Raw genomic sequence first — 19,677 nt, forward strand, 5'->3', positions numbered from 1 at the left:
AGGTGGATTCGGGCGTGCGGTGGCGACTCGCCCGTCCGCACCCCTGGGATCCCTTCATTCCTCGTTCCTGGAGCCTTCTCCGCTCCTCTTCCTTCCTTCTCCCTCTTCCAGGCCTGGGCCTCTGTTACTAGGCCCGCCTCCGGAGCAGAGCTCATGCAGAGCCCCTGCTCCCTGCCACTTCTGCTCAGACTTCTCTGCACTGAACTAAGATGGTGCCCACCTTTTATACTCCCTTCTCAATGCACCCAGGAACTGCTTCCTCCCTGCTCCTGCACTACAGGGTTCCCCTTCCTCAGTGTTCCCTCCCCCCACTCCAGCCAGGGACAGGGACTGTCGTGCCCATCTCAGAGGCATATTGGTCGCCCTGCCCACGGCAATGTGGTGTAATGCATGCAGGTGTCGGGTCCTGATCCACACTCCATCCTTACCTGAGAGTGAGATATCACACCTCTGGGTGAGGTGCAATACCTCTGTAGCAACCGAGCCCTCAGGGTGCTACAGTTCCATTTATCTTCAGCCTAGGTGACGTATTGTGATACAGGGCCGTGATTTTGGCTATAAAAGGGTCCCCTAGACCCCTACCACAAGCTTTTTAAGAGAATCATATATGGCGTGCCAGGAGACTCTATGGAATGCTTTCTCAGCATCCAACGAGAGTATCTAATTACAAATTTTTAACTGCATCTAGCCCAGGAAATACTTTGTGCCTAGTAGCAGTGTCTGCTAGTCAGCGGATTATCCCGGCTGTTAAGCAAGCTACACCACCTGTAGTTTAGACACTTAATTTTTTCAAAGGAAATGCTTCGGGACCATGGGATACTCAGTGAAGAGCATCAGGAGGCACCCCAAGGCATAGGGGCTGGGACTGGCAGTAGGATGCCTTGCGGTGGACAGCCGAGCTCGATCCTTATAAAAGCTTTTTAACTGCAGCAGCTTTAGTGGACGCTACTGGAGCTGGAATTACGCGGCTGCTGGCATGAGACTTGCCCTCCAATAGATCCTTGTAAATGGATTTAAAGTGTATTCATTCAAATTAGAGAGACAATTTAAATTAAAAAGCTTAGAGCTGCCTCCACCACAGGGGGGCTCGCTCGACCCACCAGCAGACAGGCACCAGTATTGGGAGAGGGGGGCTGGCCATCAGGGTTCACCGCGGCTCTGGCACAAACCCGGCGACACGGAGGTGGCACGGGCAGGAGCGGACTGGCCGTGTCGGCTTCTCACTTTTTGGATTTTAGAAGGGCATGACATGCCTATATCTGTGTCTCCCCCTCCTTTTACTCCTCCACCTCTTTTATTTTCGCATGACTATATGTACTTGTCACTTTTCCATGTGTTAGTTATGTCTAGTGTTGAGCCACCCCCGTAGTGTTCGGGTTCGGTTCGGTTCGTCGAACACCGGGATGTTCGAGGAACTGTTCGTCGAACTGTTCGTCGAACACCTTAGAACACCGTCGAACACCGTTAAAACCAATGGCAGGCAAACAAAAACACATAGAAACACATAGAAAACACCTGCAACGGTGTCCAAAAGCTGACAAACTGCTCAGAAGACACTCTCTTTAAAAAAGCCGGCCGGCAAATTCAGCAGCGGCATACACCGGTACCCGACAATTTAGACAAGAAGGAATAGAGCATCACACATAGATTAGATAGATAGAAACATGTCAGTCACACATATAAGAAGCACAGTGACAGTGTTGGTTACTGCACTTGTCTTTTAGTGTAAAGGATTTATTAAAAAAAATATTAGTGTTTTCATGCACCGTCTCTTTAAAAAAGCCGGCCGGCAATTCAGCATCTGTACCCGACAATTTAGAACAGAAAGAATAGAGCTTCACACATAGATTAGATAGATAGAAACATGTCAGTCACATATATAATAAGTACAGTGATAGTGTTGCTTACTGTACTTGTCATTTAGTGTAAAGGATTTATTTAAAAAAATAATAGTGTTTTCATGCACTGTCTCTTTAAAAAAGCCGGCCGGCAATTCAGCAGCGGTACCCAACAATTTAGAACAGAAAGATAGAGCATCACACATGGATTAGATAGATAGAAACATGTCAGTCACATATATATGAAGTACAGTGATAGTGTTGGTTACTGTACTTGTCATTTAGTATTAAAATAAAGGATTTATTATTAAAAAAATTGGCGTGGGGTTCCCCTTAATTTTAGGCTCTAGCGGAGGTTAAGCAGACGGCTGGGGCAGATGTTTGAAGCCTGGGAAGGGGGTAATACCCACGGAGCTTCCCAGGCTACTAATATCAGCCCCCAGCTGAATACATAGCCTTTACTAGCTATTAAAATGGGGGACCCCCCAAAAAAAATGACGTGGGGTCCCCCCTAATTTAATAGCTAGCAAAGGCTAGGCAGACAGTTGGGGGCTGATATTAATAGCCCAGGAAGGGAGCCATGAATATTGGCCCCCTCCCAGGCTAGAAACACCAGCCGTCAGCCGCCCCAGAAATGGCGCATTCATAGGATGCGCCAATTCTGGCACTTAGCCTCGCTCTTCCACGCTGCCCTGGTGCGGTGGCAGGGGGTAATAGGGTTGGGGTTGATGTCAGCTTATAATGCCAGCTGACATCAAGCCCAGGTTAGTAATGGAGAGGCGTCTATAAGACACCCCCATTACTAACCCCATAGTCAAAGTTAAAAAAAACACAAACACCCAGAATAAAGTCCTTTAATTGAAATAAAGACACAATCCTTTATTGTTCTAAATTAAACCATACTTACCATCACGCCCATTCCAGCTGAAGCCAACGATCTCCTGCAATAAAAGAAAAATAATAAAGCAACCTCATCCTTACCTTTCCATGGTTCCCACGACAGCTTCAGCTCTGCTACATCGAGATGACAGGCTGGACCGCAGCAGAACGCTGCCATCCAGCCTGTCATCCCGCAGACACTGAGAAGCGCAGGCTTGCTTGCGCTGCTCAGCGTCTCTCTGTGACGACATCCAGATGAGCCGAGTTCATGTCCAATGAACTCGGCTCACCTCATGCACGTCACTGACAGCGTGGGAAAATTCTCACGCTGAATCGCTGATTGCAGGAGAATTTTCCCACGCTGTCAGTGACGTGTAGGAGGTGAGCTGAGTTCATTGGACATGAGCTCACCTCATGCACATCACTGACAGCGTGGGAGAATTCTCCTGCACTCAGCACTTCAGCGTGAGAATTTTCCCACGCTGTCAGTGACGTGCATGAGGTGAGCCGAGTTCATTGGACATGACCTCGGCTCATCTGGATGCCGTCACAGCGAGACAGTGAGGAGCGCAAGCATGCCTGCGCTTCTCAGTGTCTGCGGGATGACAGACTGGATGGCAGCGTTCTGCTGCGGTCCAGCCAGTCATCTCGATGTAGCAGAGGTGAAGCTGTCGTGGGAACCATGGAAAGGTAAGGATGAGGTTGGTTTATTATTTTTCTTTTATTGCAGGAGATCGTTGGCTTCAGCTGGAATGGGTGTGATGGTAAGTATGGTTTAATTTAGAACAATAAAGAATTGTGTCTTTATTTCAATTAAAGGACTTTATTCTGGGTGTTGTGTTTTTTTAAATACTTTACTAGAAATTCATGGCGGTCATGTCTAATACTGGCGTGACCCCATGAATTTTGGGCTTGGGGCCAGCTGATAATACCAAGCTGGCCCTAACCCCTTTATTACCCAGTGAGCCACCGCACCAGGGCCCTGGATGAGTTGGGTACAGCGCCAGAAGATGGCGCTTCTATGAACGCGCCATTTTCTGGGGTGGCTGCGGACTGCAATTTGTAGCGGGGGGGGGCCCAGAAAGCTTGGGCCTCCCTGCGCTGCAGATTCCAGCCCCCAGCTGCCTAGTTGTACCTGGCTGGACACAAAAATAGGGCGAAGCCCCACGTACTTTTTTTTTAATTATTTCATGAAATTCATGAAATAATTAAGAAAAAAAGGCCTTCCCTATATTGTTGTGTTCGGCCAGGTACAAATAGGCAGCTGGTGGTTGGGGGCAGCCCGTTCCTGCCTGCTGTACCTGGCTGGACACAAATATAGTGCGAAGCCCCACTTCAATTTTTTTTAATTATTTCATGAAATTCATGAAATAATTAAGAAAAAAAGGGCTTCCCTATATTGTTGTGTCTGGCCAGGTACAAATAGGCAGCTGGTGGATGGGGGCAGCCCGTTCCTGCCTGCTGTACCTGGCTGGACACAAATATAGTGCGAAGCCCCACTTCAATTTTTTTTAATTATTTCATGAAATTCATGAAATAATTAAGAAAAAAAGGGCTTCCCTATATTGTTGTGTCCGGCCAGGTACAAATAGGCAGCTGGTGGATGGGGGCAGCCCGTTCCTGCCTGCTGTACCTGGCTGGACACAAATATAGTGCGAAGCCCCACTTCAATTTTTTTAAATTATTTCAGGAAATTCATGAAATAATTTAAAAAAAATTGACGTGGGGCTTCGCACTATATTTGTGTCCAGCCAGGTACAGCAGGCAGGAACGGGCTGCCCCCAACCACCAGCTGCCTATTTGTACCTGGCCGGACACAACAATATAGGGAAGCCCTTTTTTTCTTAATTATTTCATGAAATAATTTAAAGAAAATTGACGTGGGGCTTCGCCCTGTTTTTGTGTCCAGCCAGGTACAACTAGGCAGCTGGGGGCTGGAATCCGCAGCGCAGGGAGGCCCAAGCTTTCTGGGCCACCCCCGCTGCAAATTGCAGTCCGCAGCCACCCCGGAAAATGGCGCGTTCATAGAAGCGCCATCTTCTGGCGCTGTACCCAACTCATCCAGGGCCCTGATGCGGTGGCTCACTGGGTAATAAAGGGGTTAGGGCCAGCTTGGCATTATCAGCTGGCCCTAAGCCCGAAATTCATGGGGTCACGCCAATATTAGACATGACCACCATGAATTTCTAGTAAAGTATTTAAAAAAAACACAACACCCAGAAAAAAGTCCTTTAATTGAAATAAACACACAATTCTTTATTGTTCTAAATTAAACCATACTTACCATCACGCCCATTCCAGCTGAAGCCAACGATCTCCTGAAATAAAAGAAAAATAATAAAGCAACATCATCCTTACCTTTCCATGGTTCCCATGACAGCTTCAGCTCTGCTACATCGAGATGACAGGCTGGACCGCAGCAGAACGCTGCCATCCAGCCTGTCATCCCGCAGACACTGAGAAGCGCAGGCTTGCTTGCGCTCCATAGTGTCTCTCTGTGAGGGCATCCAGATGAGCCGAGTTAATGTCCAATGAACTCGGCTCACCTCATGCACGTCACTGACAGCGTGGGAAAATTCTCCTGCACTCAGCGCTTCAGCGTGGGAGAATTCTCACACTGAAGCGCTGAGTGCAGGAGAATTCTCCCACGCTGTCAGTGACGTGCAGGAGGTGAGCTGAGTTCATTGGACATGAGCTCACCTTATGCACGTCACTGACAGCGTGGGAAAATTCTCCTGCACTCAGCGCTTCAGCGTGGGAGAATTCTCACGCTGAAGTGCTGAGTGCAGGAGAATTCTCCCACGCTGTCAGTGACGTGCAGGAGGTGAGCTGAGTTCATTGGACATGAGCTCACCTTATGCACGTCACTGACAGCGTGGGAGAATTCTCCTGCACTCACCGCTTCAGCGTGAGAATTTTCCCACGCTGTCAGTGACGTGCATGAGGTGAGCCGAGTTCATTGGACATGAACTCGGCTCATCTGGATGTCGTCACAGAGAGACGCTGAGCAGCGCAAGCAAGCCTGCGCTTCTCAGTGTCTGTGGGATGAGAGGCTGGATGGCAGCGTTCTGCTGCGGTCCAGCCTGTCATCTCGATGTAGCAGAGCTGAAGCTGTCGTGGGAACCATGGAAAGGTAAGGATGAGGTTGCTTTATTATTTTTCTTTTATTGCAGGAGATCGTTGGCTTCAGCTGGAATGGGCGTGATGGTAAGTATGGTTTAATTTAGAACAATAAAGGATTGTGTCTTTATTTCAATTAAAGGACTTTATTCTGGGTGTTTGTGTTTTTTTTAACTTTGACTATGGGGTTAGTAATGGGGGTGTCTTATAGACGCCTCTCCATTACTAACCTGGGCTTGATGTCAGCTGGCATTATAAGCTGACATCAACCCCAACCCTATTACCCCCTGCCACCGCACCAGGGCAGCGTGGAAGAGCGAGGCTAAGTGCCAGAATTGGCGCATCCTATGAATGCGCCATTTCTGGGGCGGCTGACGGCTGGTGTTTCTAGCCTGGGAGGGTGCCAATATTCATGGCTCCCTTCCTGGGCTATTAATATCAGCCCCCAGCTGTCTGCCTAGCCTTTGCTAGCTATTAAATTAGGGGGGACCCCACGTCATTTTTTTTGGGGGGTCCCCCATTTTAATAGCTAGTAAAGGCTATGTATTCAGCTGGGGGCTGATATTAGTAGCCTGGGAAGCTCCGTGGGTATTACCCCCTTCCCAGGCTTCAAACATCTGCCCCAGCCGTCTGCTTAACCTCCGCTAGAGCCTAAAATTAAGGGGAACCCCACGCCAATTTTTTTAATAATAAATCCTTTATTTTAATACTAAATGACAAGTACAGTAACCAACACTATCACTGTACTTCATATATATGTGACTGACATGTTTCTATCTATCTAATCTATGTGTGAAGCTCTATTCTGTCTGTTATAAATTGTCGGGTACCGCTGCTGAATTGCCGGCCGGCTTTTTTAAAGAGACGGTGCATGAAAACACTATTATTTTTTTTGATAAATCCTTTACGCTAAATGACAAGTACAGTAAGCAGCACTTTCACTGTACTTCGTATATATGTGGCTGACATGTTTATATCTATCTAATCTATGTGTGAAGCTCTATTCTTTCGGTTCTAAATTGTCGGGTACAGGTGTATGCCGCTGCTGAATTGCCGGCTTTTCATGTTTCACTGTTGGCACTGTTCCCATCGATTTGGGCAATCACTGTAATGCCACAACCACCATGGCTGTGGCATTACAGTGAGTGGCAGACAATCCCTGCATGATTGGTGCTCTAAATAGCGCCAGACATGCAGGACACGCTTTTGGTGCACGAACAGTTATCGAACATAACCTCGAACAGCCGAATTTTTTGCAAATCGTTCGGGTTCGTCGAACAACTCGAACACCGCCCAAAACAGCTCGAATTTGAGATTGGCGAACAGTTCTAGTCGAACACCGCTCATCTCTAGTTATGTCTTCTGAGCAGTTTGTCAGCTTTTGGACACCTTTGAAGGTGTTTTCTATGTGTTTCTATGTGTTTTTGTTTGCCTGCCATTGGTTTTAACGGTGTTCGAAGGTGTTCGACGAACAGTTCGACGAACAGTTCGGCGAACACACGGGTGTTCGACGAACCGAACCGAACTCGAACACTACGGGGGTGGCTCAACACTAATAATAACTTAGCATTAAAAGAACTCCAACAGGGCACACGGCCTCAAGACTCCAAAGAGGACATGATGCTGCTTCAGCCAAGTTCCAAATAGAAATGAGTATGACCGGCGACACCCACCTAGACACACCAGGTATATATACGCCTAGACTAAAGGGAGGTAATCACTGGGTCATAAACATAGCCTCCTAACTAGGCAGCTGTCTGCATTGCCAAATGTGGAGATCTCTTGCAGAGCACTGCAGGGCTACTGTCTGTCACCTCTTACACACCCGTGACACCTCCTCCTCCCTGTCCTCAGGCCATCAACATTGAACAGACGGTATGACAGTTGTGCAGGTAGTACCATCTATAGCGCATGAAACTAGCTTCTCCTCCTCTTCCTCATTGTCACCCAATCCACGTTGGGATTAGATGAGGCTTGGCTGTGTGTAATCACCCTGTACGGTTCTTTGCTCCATCTCATCATGCTTCGCCTGCAATGCATCCTCTTTGATTGTGAGCAGAGAGTGTTTCAGAAGACAGAGAAGCGAGATTGTGATACTAATTATGACGTCATCGCCGCTCACCATCTTGGTGGAGTCCTCAAAGTTTTGGAGGATGGTACATATGTCTGACATCCATGTCCACTCCTGAGGTCTTATGTGTGGAGTCTGAACTGAATACCGACGGCCTTGTTGATGCTGGTAGTCAAAAACTGTCCTCTTCTGCTCACAAATCCTTCCCAACATCTGCAATGTAGAGTTCCAACGTGTGGGAACATCACACACCAGTCGGTGAGCCGGAAGCTGTAAACGCTGCTGAAAGACGGCAAGTGTGGCGGAAGCTGTAGGTGACTTTCTAAAATGGGCACACAGGCGTTGTACTTTGACAAGCAGATCTGGCAGCTCCAGGTAGGTTTTTAGAAACCACTATTCCCTGAGGTTAAGCACATGGGCCAGGCATGGTACCTGTGTGAGCTCGCCTCGCCTCAGAGCCGCCACCAGGTTCCGGCCATTGTCACACACGACCATGCCTGGCTGTAGGTTTAGCGGTGTCAGACACAGATCTGCCTGCTCTTTCAGAGCTGTCCACAACTCTTCAGCATTGTGGGGTCTATCACCTAAGCATATTAGCTTCAGCACAGCCTGTTGCTACTTGGCCGAGGCAGTGTTGAAGTGCTTCCAGCTTGCAACTGATGTTGTCATTTCGGAGATGGATGCTGAAGAGGAGGAGGAGGTGCAGGAGCTGTAGAATGTGGGGGCAACCCTGATTGAGACGCAATCCTCAGCGTCAGGAGGATGTGTTCCGTCCCAAGGTCCGACTGGGTCCCGGCTTCCACTATGTTAACCCAGTGTGCCGTCCCTGCCCACAAGCACTTGTCCATGTCTCCATGGCTATGTGGACTTTGCCAGTAACTGCGTTGTTGAGGGCACGGCTAATGTTGTAGGACACGTGATCGTGTAATGCGGGGACGGCACACCGGGAGAAAAAGTGGTGGCTGGGGAACGAGTACCAAGGGACAGCAGTCGCCATCAGGTTGCGGAAAGCTTCCATCTCCACAAGCCTAAAAGGCAACATTTTGAGCTCAAGCAGTCGTAAAATGTGTTAATTTAGTAGTGAGGCCTATGGGGCGTTGGCTGCGCATTTGTACTTACGTTCCAAGGACTGGGGTAGGGACAACTGAACACTGCACTGGGACAAGGAGGTGGACATGCTTGCTGATGGTGCTAGTTAAAAATGTACAATGACAGGTGCATGGCAGGAGGCATCATCGCATGCGCCGTGGACAGAGGATTGGCTTGCACACACAACATCAGAAGAAACAGTGATGCCACCGGTAGACACTGTTCCTGGACCCTGTGCCTAATCATGCTGGTGGTGGTCAGGCTGGTAGTTTTGATTCCCCTGCTGATACTGGCCTGGCAGGTGGTGCAAATCGCCTTTTTGGGTTAATCGGCAGAGTCTTTAAAAAACAACCAGACTCGGGAAGACCTAACATTTGTACTGGCAACTTCTTTCGTGTTGGTGTTACGGGGAACGGTTGCCCGCCTTCTGTCTGTGGCCACCACACTGCTTGTTTCTGCCTGTTGTGGTACTATGCCTCCCTCCCCCTGTGTGCTGCTGTCCTCGCTCTGTATGTTTCCCTGCCAGGTTGGGTCAGTTACTATATAATCCACCACCTCGTCTTCCACTTCAGCACCCTGGTCCTCCTCCTGACTTTCTGGCAATTGTGTCTCATCATTGTCCACCTCTTGTGACAGTTTCCCACCGTCACCTTCGTGTGACCGTGGCTGCTCAAATATTTGGACATTGCTACATGTGAGCTCCTCTTGCCTCACTTCAAGGGAATCGGGTGAAAGGCCCAAATCTATAAATGGAAAATGAAGAGCTCGTCGGAGTGTCCAAGTGCTGGATCAGTTGTCTCCGGGAACTCAGCATGGTGGGAGGAAGGAGGATCAGGGTGAGGAATATGCGGTCCAGACTCACAACTACTGAGACTTGACCGTGTGGAAGACAGGGTGGTGGTGGTATCTGAGCATTATCTGCTGTCCAACCAATAACCTTTTCACTCTGCTCTGTGTTCAATAGTGGTGTTCTGCAGTCCCCTATTAATTGGGACAGGAAGGTCGAGCGAGAAGATGCGGGTGTTTGTTGTGGCACAATTTCAGCTAGCCCGTGGCCTCGGCCTCTTCCTCTGCATGCACCTTCATCACCATCACGTCCACTTCCCCGTCCCTTGCCATGCGCCTTGCCCTTTTTAAATGGAGGACAATATTTTCCACGTTCACTACAAATGGCTGGATTTGAACCGCATTGATATGTGATACGTGTGACGGAAAACTACAGTTTTAACTACCTGACCTGTAGGTAACTATTTTTAACAGCGACCTCGTGTCAATAACTTCACTGACACATTGCAACAAAATTTCAATGAAGGCCTGAAATGGCAGAATTTTCAGCACACTTATATGTGATCTGTGTGACTGACAAAGCACAGTTTTAAATAGCTGGCCTGTAGGTAACTATTTTCAACAGCGAACTGGTGTCAATTACTTCGCTGACACACTGCAACAAAATTTAAATGGAGTCCAGAAATGGCAGAATTTTCAGCGCACTTATATGTGATCCATGTGACGGACAAATCACAGTTTTAGATAGCTGGCCTGTAGGTTACTATTTTTAACAGTGACCTCATGTCAATAACTTCACTGACACACTGCAACAAAATTTCAATGGAGGCCAGAAATGGCACAGTTTTAAATAGATGGATTTTTAGCGCTGTAATATGGAAAGGATCTGGCCGCATTCTGCAGTGCCAACAAGCAAATGGAGCAGAAAAACAATGTTCTCTGGATTGCTTTTTAAGCAAATAATCAGGATTAAGATCCGAAAAAAAAATGATTCCTGGCCCCTGAGACCTGGGGCTATTTCTAGAAATATCTGTAAAAGTACCAGGAGACAGAACTGGAACTTGCCATATGCACTGCAGTCTGCCACATACACTGCCTGCCTGCCTAGCACTGATATCTATGCAGCTGGATTAGTCCTCAGAAGGACTGTTAGTTGAGATGGATACGTGTATAATATATTGTGGTATACCTACACTAATTAAGAAACAAGCAAATCTCTCCCTAGCTCAGCAGCACCTCTCCCTACACTGCCTGATTCCGGAATAGACTGTGACGAGCACAGCGGCGCCAGGTCTGATATAGACCTGATGACGCTGTGCAACCAGCCAATCACTGTAATGCAACAACCAACATGGCTGCGGCATTACAGTGTGTGGCAGACAATCCCTGCATGTTCATTGGCTCTCTAAAGAGCTGCCGCCAAGCAACCCTGGAAATACTCGGCGAGCACCGAGCATCTCGAGCAGTGAGATGCTCGGGCGAGTACCGAGCAGTGGCGAGCACCTTCTCTCATCACTAGTCGTTACCCAACTGCAGAATAAATTTAGAGCCAATCACATGCCTCCTTGAGGATGTATAAGTATCTGTCTGTATTCCTCAGACACTATTCATCTTGACCAAATTCCCAACTCTGCTCAAATGTAGATCCAAACTTGCAGGACCCTCCTCCATGCTTTATTGTTTCTTCAGACACTCATTATTGTTCCACTCTCCAGCCTTCTGTTAAAGTCAAATATTTCACATTTTGATTAATCAGTCTAGAATACCTGCTGCCATTTTTCTACACCCCAGTTCCTATGTATTTGTGCATAGTTGAGTCACTTGGGCTTCTTTCCATATCTAAAGTATGGTTTTTGGCTGCAATTCTTCTATGAAGACTACTTTTGGCCAGATCACTCTGAACAATAGATGGGTTTATCTAGATCCCACTGGTTGCTGTCAATTCAGAGCTGATCGCACTACTGGATAACTTCCTAATTTGACGGAAAGCATAAAGTGTTTTTCATCTTCTGCACTACGTTTTCTTGGCCAACCACTGTGTTTATGGTCCTCAACATTGCCATTTCTTGGTGCCCTCAATGCTTATCCATAATAAAATACCACCAGGGAGGCATCTGAATGGCTCCAAATTTATTCTGAAGCAGAACAATGACCCCAAACATACAGCCAATGTCATTAAGAACTATCTTCAGCATAAAGAAGAACAAGTTGTCCTGGAAGTGATGATCCGGCCCCACAGAGCCCTGATCTCACATCATTGAGTCTGTTTGGGATTATATGAAGATACAGAACGATTTTCACAAGCGACAACCACAGAAGATTTGTGGATAGTTCTCCAAGATGTTTGGAGTAATCTTCCTGTGAGTAAATTTACCTAAAAGAATTGATGCTTTGATGCTGTTTTGAAGGCAAAGGGTGGTCACACCAAATATTAGTTTGATTTAGATTTCTTTTTTGTTCATTCACTGTGAATGTTCTGTTTTTTAACTATTTTTTTCATTTTACATTTCAATATTCCAGAATTTAGAAATCTTTGTTATTTTTGCTAAATTATTCTTTCTTTTTTTCATAATAGAATGACTATAAGGGTATTTAAAGGATGCCTGGGGATGGTGTCTAGAATTGTTTGTAATTTTTAAATATAATTAGGTTATAGTTGCCCTCAGTGGTAGAGTAATTCCCCACTTCATAATGGCGAAAGGCTGCAGTTTGTCACGTATGTCAGTTGGAGAACTTTACTCACACAGATACAATGAGCTTATGGTTACAGCAGTCTTACAAGAGGAAACAGGTTAACTCTTACAACAATGATTTGACTCTAGCAACTGACTAGCAATTTACTAAAACCTGTGACAGTCTTCTGGTACGTTCCTCATTCTGTAACGGTTTTTGTCACCTTTTTAGCAGCTCTGCACACACTCTCGCTGTTGGTCGTAAGCTCTTTTATGGTCACCTTTGGATGACAGCAATAATCTGCAGTAACTTCTTCTTTGGTCACTTTACATCGTCTTCCTGTCTATCTGTTACAGTCACTGCACCACAAACCCTTAAGCACAGTAACCAGTCTTCTAGCCGTTTTTGATGTGATATGCCTCTTAACACTAAGGCATCATCTGTCAGACTTCTCTCATATTGCTTTCTTCACATTTACAGGTGGATGCACCCTTTAAGGGGTGGTCCAGTCTAAAGTGAAAAGTCTGCAGTCATTCTGTGTGACTGAAGATGTATGAATCCCCCCAGAGCATTGCCCGGCTATCTCTTGCCGTCTCATAGAGAATGGATTGAGGTGCAGCTTCAATTTGTTAAATCCCCAACAATCAGGAAGTTATCCACTATTCTATGTATAATAAATAACTATTCTATGTATAAAAAATATCTATGTATAAAAAATAACTTCCAAACTTTGCACAAACCTTTTTAACTGTGAAAAGTTTTTTCTATCTTACCAAAGTAGCGAAATTTGTTGTACATCTATTGGTAATTCATAGTAAAAATCCAAATCATCTACAACATAAGTTGCTGTGCCTTTAAATTTGCCCAATAGGTCAATTTTTGCACTGATTGTATGTGCTTCGTGGATGAGATTTGGTACAGTCTCATATAATTGCAGTCACTGTAACACACTGTAAAATTTCTGTCTTGAAGATCCCAAAGAATACCTGCAGCAAATCCGCCCTATGTGAACATACCCAACCTGTGAAAGGCGTAATTGGAAGTTTTGAAGAAATTGACCTAGAAGGTGGTTACTGTGGAGTCTATATACTCATCAACTCAACGAGCAAACACATGTATGGCCGTCCTTGTATATCAGACTTCCTCCCACTCAGGAGCAGAACGTCCATGGAAGCCTCTGTGAATGATTCTGTGACATCAATGCTCTCATCTTTAATTTGTGATTAGCGTTCATACAGTTTATCAAACAAAGCAGGAAAGGTAATAAAGAGCGAAGGACACATAAATAAGTGCCAGGCGAGGGCATGAACTCGTGTTAGTGCCTTCTGATTGGAATCACCCAGACAACCCATTCACCCTCCCAAAGCATCCATTGACAAAACGCTTCATCGAGGAGGAAGCTGCAACAACGTGACCATTTTTTTTCTGCCTGAAGCAGTTTTAGAAAGTTCAGATTAGTAATGATTATATGGATGAGAAGTAATGTGCATGTATAGATAGATGTGAGATAGAGAGATGATAATGACTGGACTAGACAGAAACAGCAGATAGATATTAGGTAGGTAGATATGAAATAGATAGATGATAGATATGAGATAGATAGATAGATAGATAGATAGATAGATAGATAGATAGATAGATAGATAGATAGATATGAGATTAATGATAAATAATGACTGGACAAGATAGGTACAGCAGATATTAGATAGTTATGAGATATGTAAATTGATAGATATGAAATAGGTAGAACTATAGATACATATTAGATAGTTGATAAATAATGACTGGAATAGTTAGTAGAGATGAGCGTTGTTCGACTCGAACTGTTCGCCAATCTCAAATTCGAGCTGTCTTGGGCGGTGTTCGAGACGTTCGATGAACCCGAACGATTTGAAAAAAATTCGGCTGTTCGAGGTTATGTTCCATAACTGTTTGTGCACCAAAATCATAACTGGATTTTTTCACAGTAATGCTGATAATCAATGTTAATACGCAGCTTGAGTGTACAGCGGGGCGGGGGGAGGCGCAGGGGATGGATCTCTGCAGGAATAATGAAGATCTCCATTTTTTTTTCTCTTTCCCGCATTTACAGTGGGGAGGTGCAATCTGTCAGCCTATCAGCAGCGCACACACGGAGCGAAGTGCTTTTTTTCACACAAGCAAGGGCATGTGTGATTGGCAGTGTATGTCACATGTCCTTGCCCTATAAGACCAAGCCATTTTCCCCGTCGCCACCATTTTCTCACTGCTGCAGCTGAGTGTTAGACGGCACCGCTGCTGCTGTTAGCACTATATTGTGTAACTGAATTGCAAGCAAATTTTCTCTTAAATAGACAGAAAGGTTTAGGGAGTAGGGACTAGTTTGTAATTGCAGCCCTTTTGAGGGCTAGGTTACATCAGTTCCTATCACTTTTTGCCAGGCAGGTCTGTGCTCTTAAATCAACAGATAGGTTGGGAGTAGTGACTAGTTGTAATTCCAGCCTTTTTGAGGGCTAGGTTACATCAGTTCCTATCACTTTTTGCCAGGCAGGTCTGTTTTAGTGCTGTGCAAGTGTTTTTCACAGCATTTGGCTAAATCTAGCTAAGCAAATCCTTTTGGGCCTCTTGCAGTGTGTGTTAGTCAGTGGAGTAGCCTATCTGTGTTGCAAGCTACACCGCCTGTGTATGTAATACAAATTTTTTACTGCACCTAGCCAAGTAAAACCTTTTGGGCCTGTAGCAGTGTGTGGTACTCAATCTATTAGGCCATCTGTACAAAGCTCCACCAGCTTTGAAATTAATAATAATTTTTAGCTGCATCTTGCCTGTAAAATAATTTTGGGCATATTAGCAGTGTATGGTACTCATTCTATTAGGCCATCTATACTAAGCTCCATCAGCTTTCAAATTACTAATAATTTTTAGCTCCATCTTGCCTGGAATATAATTTTGGGCATAGTAGTAGTGTGTGGTACTCATTGTATTAGGCCATCTATACCAAGCTCCACCAGTTTTGAAATTAATAATAATTTTTAGCTGCATCTTGCCTGGAAAATAATTTTGGGCATAGTAGCAGTGTGTGGTACTCATTGTATTGGGCCATCTATACCAAGCTCCACCAGTTTTGAAATTAATAATAATTTTTAGCTGCATCTTGCCTGGAAAATAATTTTGGGCATAGTAGTAGTGTGTGGTACTCATTGTATTAGGCCATGTATACCAAGCTCCACCAGCTTTGAAATTAATAATAATTTTTAGCTGCATCTTGCCTGTAAAATAATTTTGGTCATATTAGCAGTGTGTGGTACTCATTCTATTAGGCCATCTATACTAAGCTCCACCAGCTTTCAAATTACTAATAATTTTTAGCTGCATCTTGCCTGGAAAATAATTTTGGGCAAAGTAGTAGTGTGTGGTACTCATTGTATTAGGCCATCTATACCAAACTCTACCAGCTTTGAAATTACTAATAATTTTTAGCTGCATCTTGCCTGTAAAATAATTTTGGGCATATTAGCAGTGTGTGGTACTCATTCTATTACGCCATCTATACTAAGCTCCACCAGCTTTCAAATTACTAATAATTTTTACCTGCATCTTGCCTGGAAAATAATTTTGGGCATATTAGTAGTGTGTGGTACTCATTGTATTAGGCCACCTATACCAAGCTCCACCAGTTTTGAAATTAATAATAATTTTTAGCTGCATCTTGCCTGGAAAATTATTTTGGGCATAGTAGTAGTGTGTGGTACTCATTGTATTAGGCCATCTAAACCAAGCTCCACCAGCTTTGACATTAATAATAATTTTTAGCTGCATCTTGCCGGAAAAATAATTTTGGGCATAGTAGCAGTGTGTGGTACTCATTCTTTTAGGCCATCTATACTAAGCTCTACCAGCTTTCAAATTACTAATAATTTTTAGCTGCCTCTTGCCTGGAAAATAATTTTGGGCATAGTAGTAGTGTGTGGTACTCATTGTATTAGGCCATTTATACCAAGCTCCACCAGCTTTGAAATTAATAATAATTTTTAGCTGCATCTTGCCTGGAAAATAATTTTGGGCATATTAGCAGTGTGTGGTACTCATTCTATTAGGCCATCTTTACTAAGCTCCACCTGCTTTGACATTAATAATAATTTTTAGCTGCATCTTGCCGGAAAAATAATTTTGGGCATAGTAGCAGTGTGTGGTACTCATTCTTTTAGGCCATCTATACTAAGCTCTACCAGCTTTCAAATTACTAATAATTTTTAGCTGCCTCTTGCCTGGAAAATAATTTTGGGCATAGTAGTAGTGTGTGGTACTCATTGTATTAGGCCATTTATTCCAAGCTCCACCAGCTTTGAAATTAATAATAATTTTTAGCTGCATCTTGCCTGGAAAATAATTTTGGGCATAGTAGCAGTGTGTGGTACTCATTGTATTAGGCCATCTATACCAAGCTCCACCAGCTTTGAAATTAATAATAATTTTTAGCTGCATCTAGCCCGGAAAATAATTTTTCTTCCCAATAGTGGTAGCAGTAGAAATATGGGACGCGCGCCTGGCTAACAAAAATATACGCTTCATAGCAAAAAACACCAGCCTAGCGCACTGCATTAATAAGAGGGCATCATCGTCTCTCCCGTCTACCCCGGCTAGCATTCCTGTGCCTAAAACACAATGCATGGGTCCGCGCTAGCCACGATGCTGAGGGGTCTAAACTGCTGCTAACGCTTTATCACAATTCAATTGGCAGATTTTCACAGAGCTCCTCCCCAACGCCCACCCATCGGGCAACAGTTGCCCACCCTCCCTATGGGAACTAGTGGCAAATAGTTGATGCCATTAATCAGAGCGTCAGTTGCCCCGTCGACGTGGCAAGCATACGGTAAGGCATGGGAAGAGTGGACACGACTAGTAGCAGGCAGACGGGTTGACCAATGTGAACAATCCAGATTACAAGTCACCATAGAATTTCTCCACCAGCTAATGATGAGGGGCATATCAGGGGCATCAGCGCAGTGGTGTCTGACCGGAGTAGCATTTCACTTCCAACTACTGAATTGGGGAGATGTGACAAAGAGATTTATCATCAGACAATCCATAAAAGGGTGGAAAAGGGGTCAGCCAAGTCAGGAGTGTAGACGTCCCGTCCCGTGTCACTAAAACTGATTTCTCACATCATATCCCTAACACCATTAACATGACACTCACAATTTGAAGCAACACTACTTTCTCCTGCATTTGCGATCGCCTTCTTCGGGGCGCTATGCATAAGCGAATTAGTCCCTCAATCCAAAATTACCACCAGTGGAGGCTTATTACACCAGGACGTAGTCATAGCCAGTAATGAAATATGTCTACGCATACGCCAATCGAAAACAGTTCCAGCGGGCAGGGGCACTTGGGTACTTCTACAACCCACAAACGGTACTCTGAGTCGGGTAACAATAGTAAAAACATATATAACCATCAGATCACAAAGTAATTTCTTCCTATCACACGTTGATGGAATGCCATTATCAAGATACCAGTTCCAAGCTATATTTAATAAATGCATAACATCGGCAGGGAACCACCCCAAAGATTACGGGACACACTCATTCCGCATAGGCGCGGCAACGGAAGCAGCAAGAGCAGGACTGTCAGAAACGGAAGTTCAGAGGATAGGGAGATGGCGATCCACGTGTTTGGCGAGATACATAAGACCAGACTTGTTATCCTAACGTGGTTTGTTTCTTTTACAGGTGACGCTAAGTATTCGGAAGGCAAAATTTAGAAGAGACAGAGGCGGTGTAGTGATACAACACCGACAACTGGAAGGAGATAAAGCAGGCCTCATATGGCCCGACGGTGTTCACTTAATGGATATTGGACTGGACACATTCCTGTCAGGACTCCAGGACGGAGTGGAGCAAGCGTTAAGAGTGATAGATGGGGGTCAGAGTCCTGCATACGAGTACGCAGGATCCTCCATGGCCTGGAAATAGAAAGGACATGTTGGAGAGTTACACTTGTTGGCCAACTTGCCGGTGTGGAGACCCAGGGCATGCTGCAACAAGCTGAATAATTTTAGAAATAAAATGCCTTTCTAATGGAATGAGTATAAAGAGTTAATAAAGCTGTGACCGATCCTCACCCATCCAGTTGTAAGAGTTACATTATTGTATTGTCAAGTAAAGGGGGGCGGTAGGGGGGCTGAGCGTTTGGGTTTGGTTGGGGGTCCCCACAGTCTACCTACTGTTAGAACCTTGCTGTTAGGTTTTTTTTCCTTTGCTGGTCACATGACCTTGTTGGCCTATTTAATCCTGCTCCGCCCTTCTGGCTTTGCTGGACTTCATTGTATATCTACTTTCTAGCTAGCCTGTGCTCTGTATCTAACTCTGTTAGTTTGCTTGGTCTACGGACCTCTATGTTCTATCTATTTTGTTTGTTCGTCTGTCTGCTACTATTTCTGTTAGGAGGTGTCCCATATTCCTCCCAGTCCTTAGTACTTGTAGGGATTTCCTCCCCACATCTATAGGTCTCCGTACAGACTAGATTAGGACTTTAGCAGGTCTGATCGCAGGATCAGGTTCCCTGTTACATCGTAGGGATTCAGCTGAGTCCTATAGTAGGGACAGATCTCCTCTCTTTCCTTAGCTTTGGTAGCAGAACATAACACCTATGCTAGATGCATTTAAAAATTCTTATTAGATACACAGGCAGTGCAGCTTGCTTCACAGCTGGGCTACTACGCCCAAAGTATTGCCTAGGCTAGATCCAGTTAAAAATTCTACGCTGACTAGCAGACACTGAAGCTTTGGAGCAGACCTCTGAGTAAACAGCTCTTCAGACTCAACCATCTGTGTTACCCTAAGCCATAGTGTATGTAGTTTCTTACAGTAAAAAGGGGGGAGTGGGAGACCCAACCCACCTGGAATTAACGATGCCAACGTCTGGTAAAACACAGCAAGGGGGCTCCAAAAAGAGTCTCCATTTTTTCCCAAAATTGTGGCACAGACACCACTTAAGTGGCATCAATGGCCCCACAGTTGCTTAAAACGGTTGATGAGGTGATTTTACCAAATCCTCAAGCTTTTAGTCTCCCCAAGGTGACACAGGGGTAGAAAAGTCCTTGCAGAACAATGATTTGTTAATCTTTATGAACGTGAGTCTGTCTACATTCTCAGTGGACAGCCGCGTGCGCTTATCTGTCAGCACACCACCAGCAGCGCTGAACACACGTTCAGACAGAACGCTGGCTGCGGGGCATGA

General features: G+C 45.2%; 1 long non-coding RNA gene across 1 annotated transcript in view; it reads left to right on the top strand.

Annotated features, from left to right (window-relative positions):
• LOC141264509 (uncharacterized) overlaps positions 1-18,420 on the top strand; it is a 163,609-nt gene extending 145,189 nt beyond the window's left edge. Inside the window, exon 3 of the long non-coding RNA XR_012319977.1 lies at positions 18,168-18,420. This is a non-coding gene — a long non-coding RNA (uncharacterized lncRNA). The remainder of the gene's footprint in view (positions 1-18,167) is intronic.
• The last annotated feature ends 1,257 nt before the right edge of the window (positions 18,421-19,677 follow it).

The sequence above is a fragment of the Phyllobates terribilis genome, unplaced genomic scaffold (genome assembly GCF_046119375.1).
Source record: "Phyllobates terribilis strain yellow unplaced genomic scaffold, ASM4611937v1 Scaffold_4__5_contigs__length_816908805, whole genome shotgun sequence".
NCBI lineage: Eukaryota > Metazoa > Chordata > Amphibia > Anura > Dendrobatidae > Phyllobates > Phyllobates terribilis.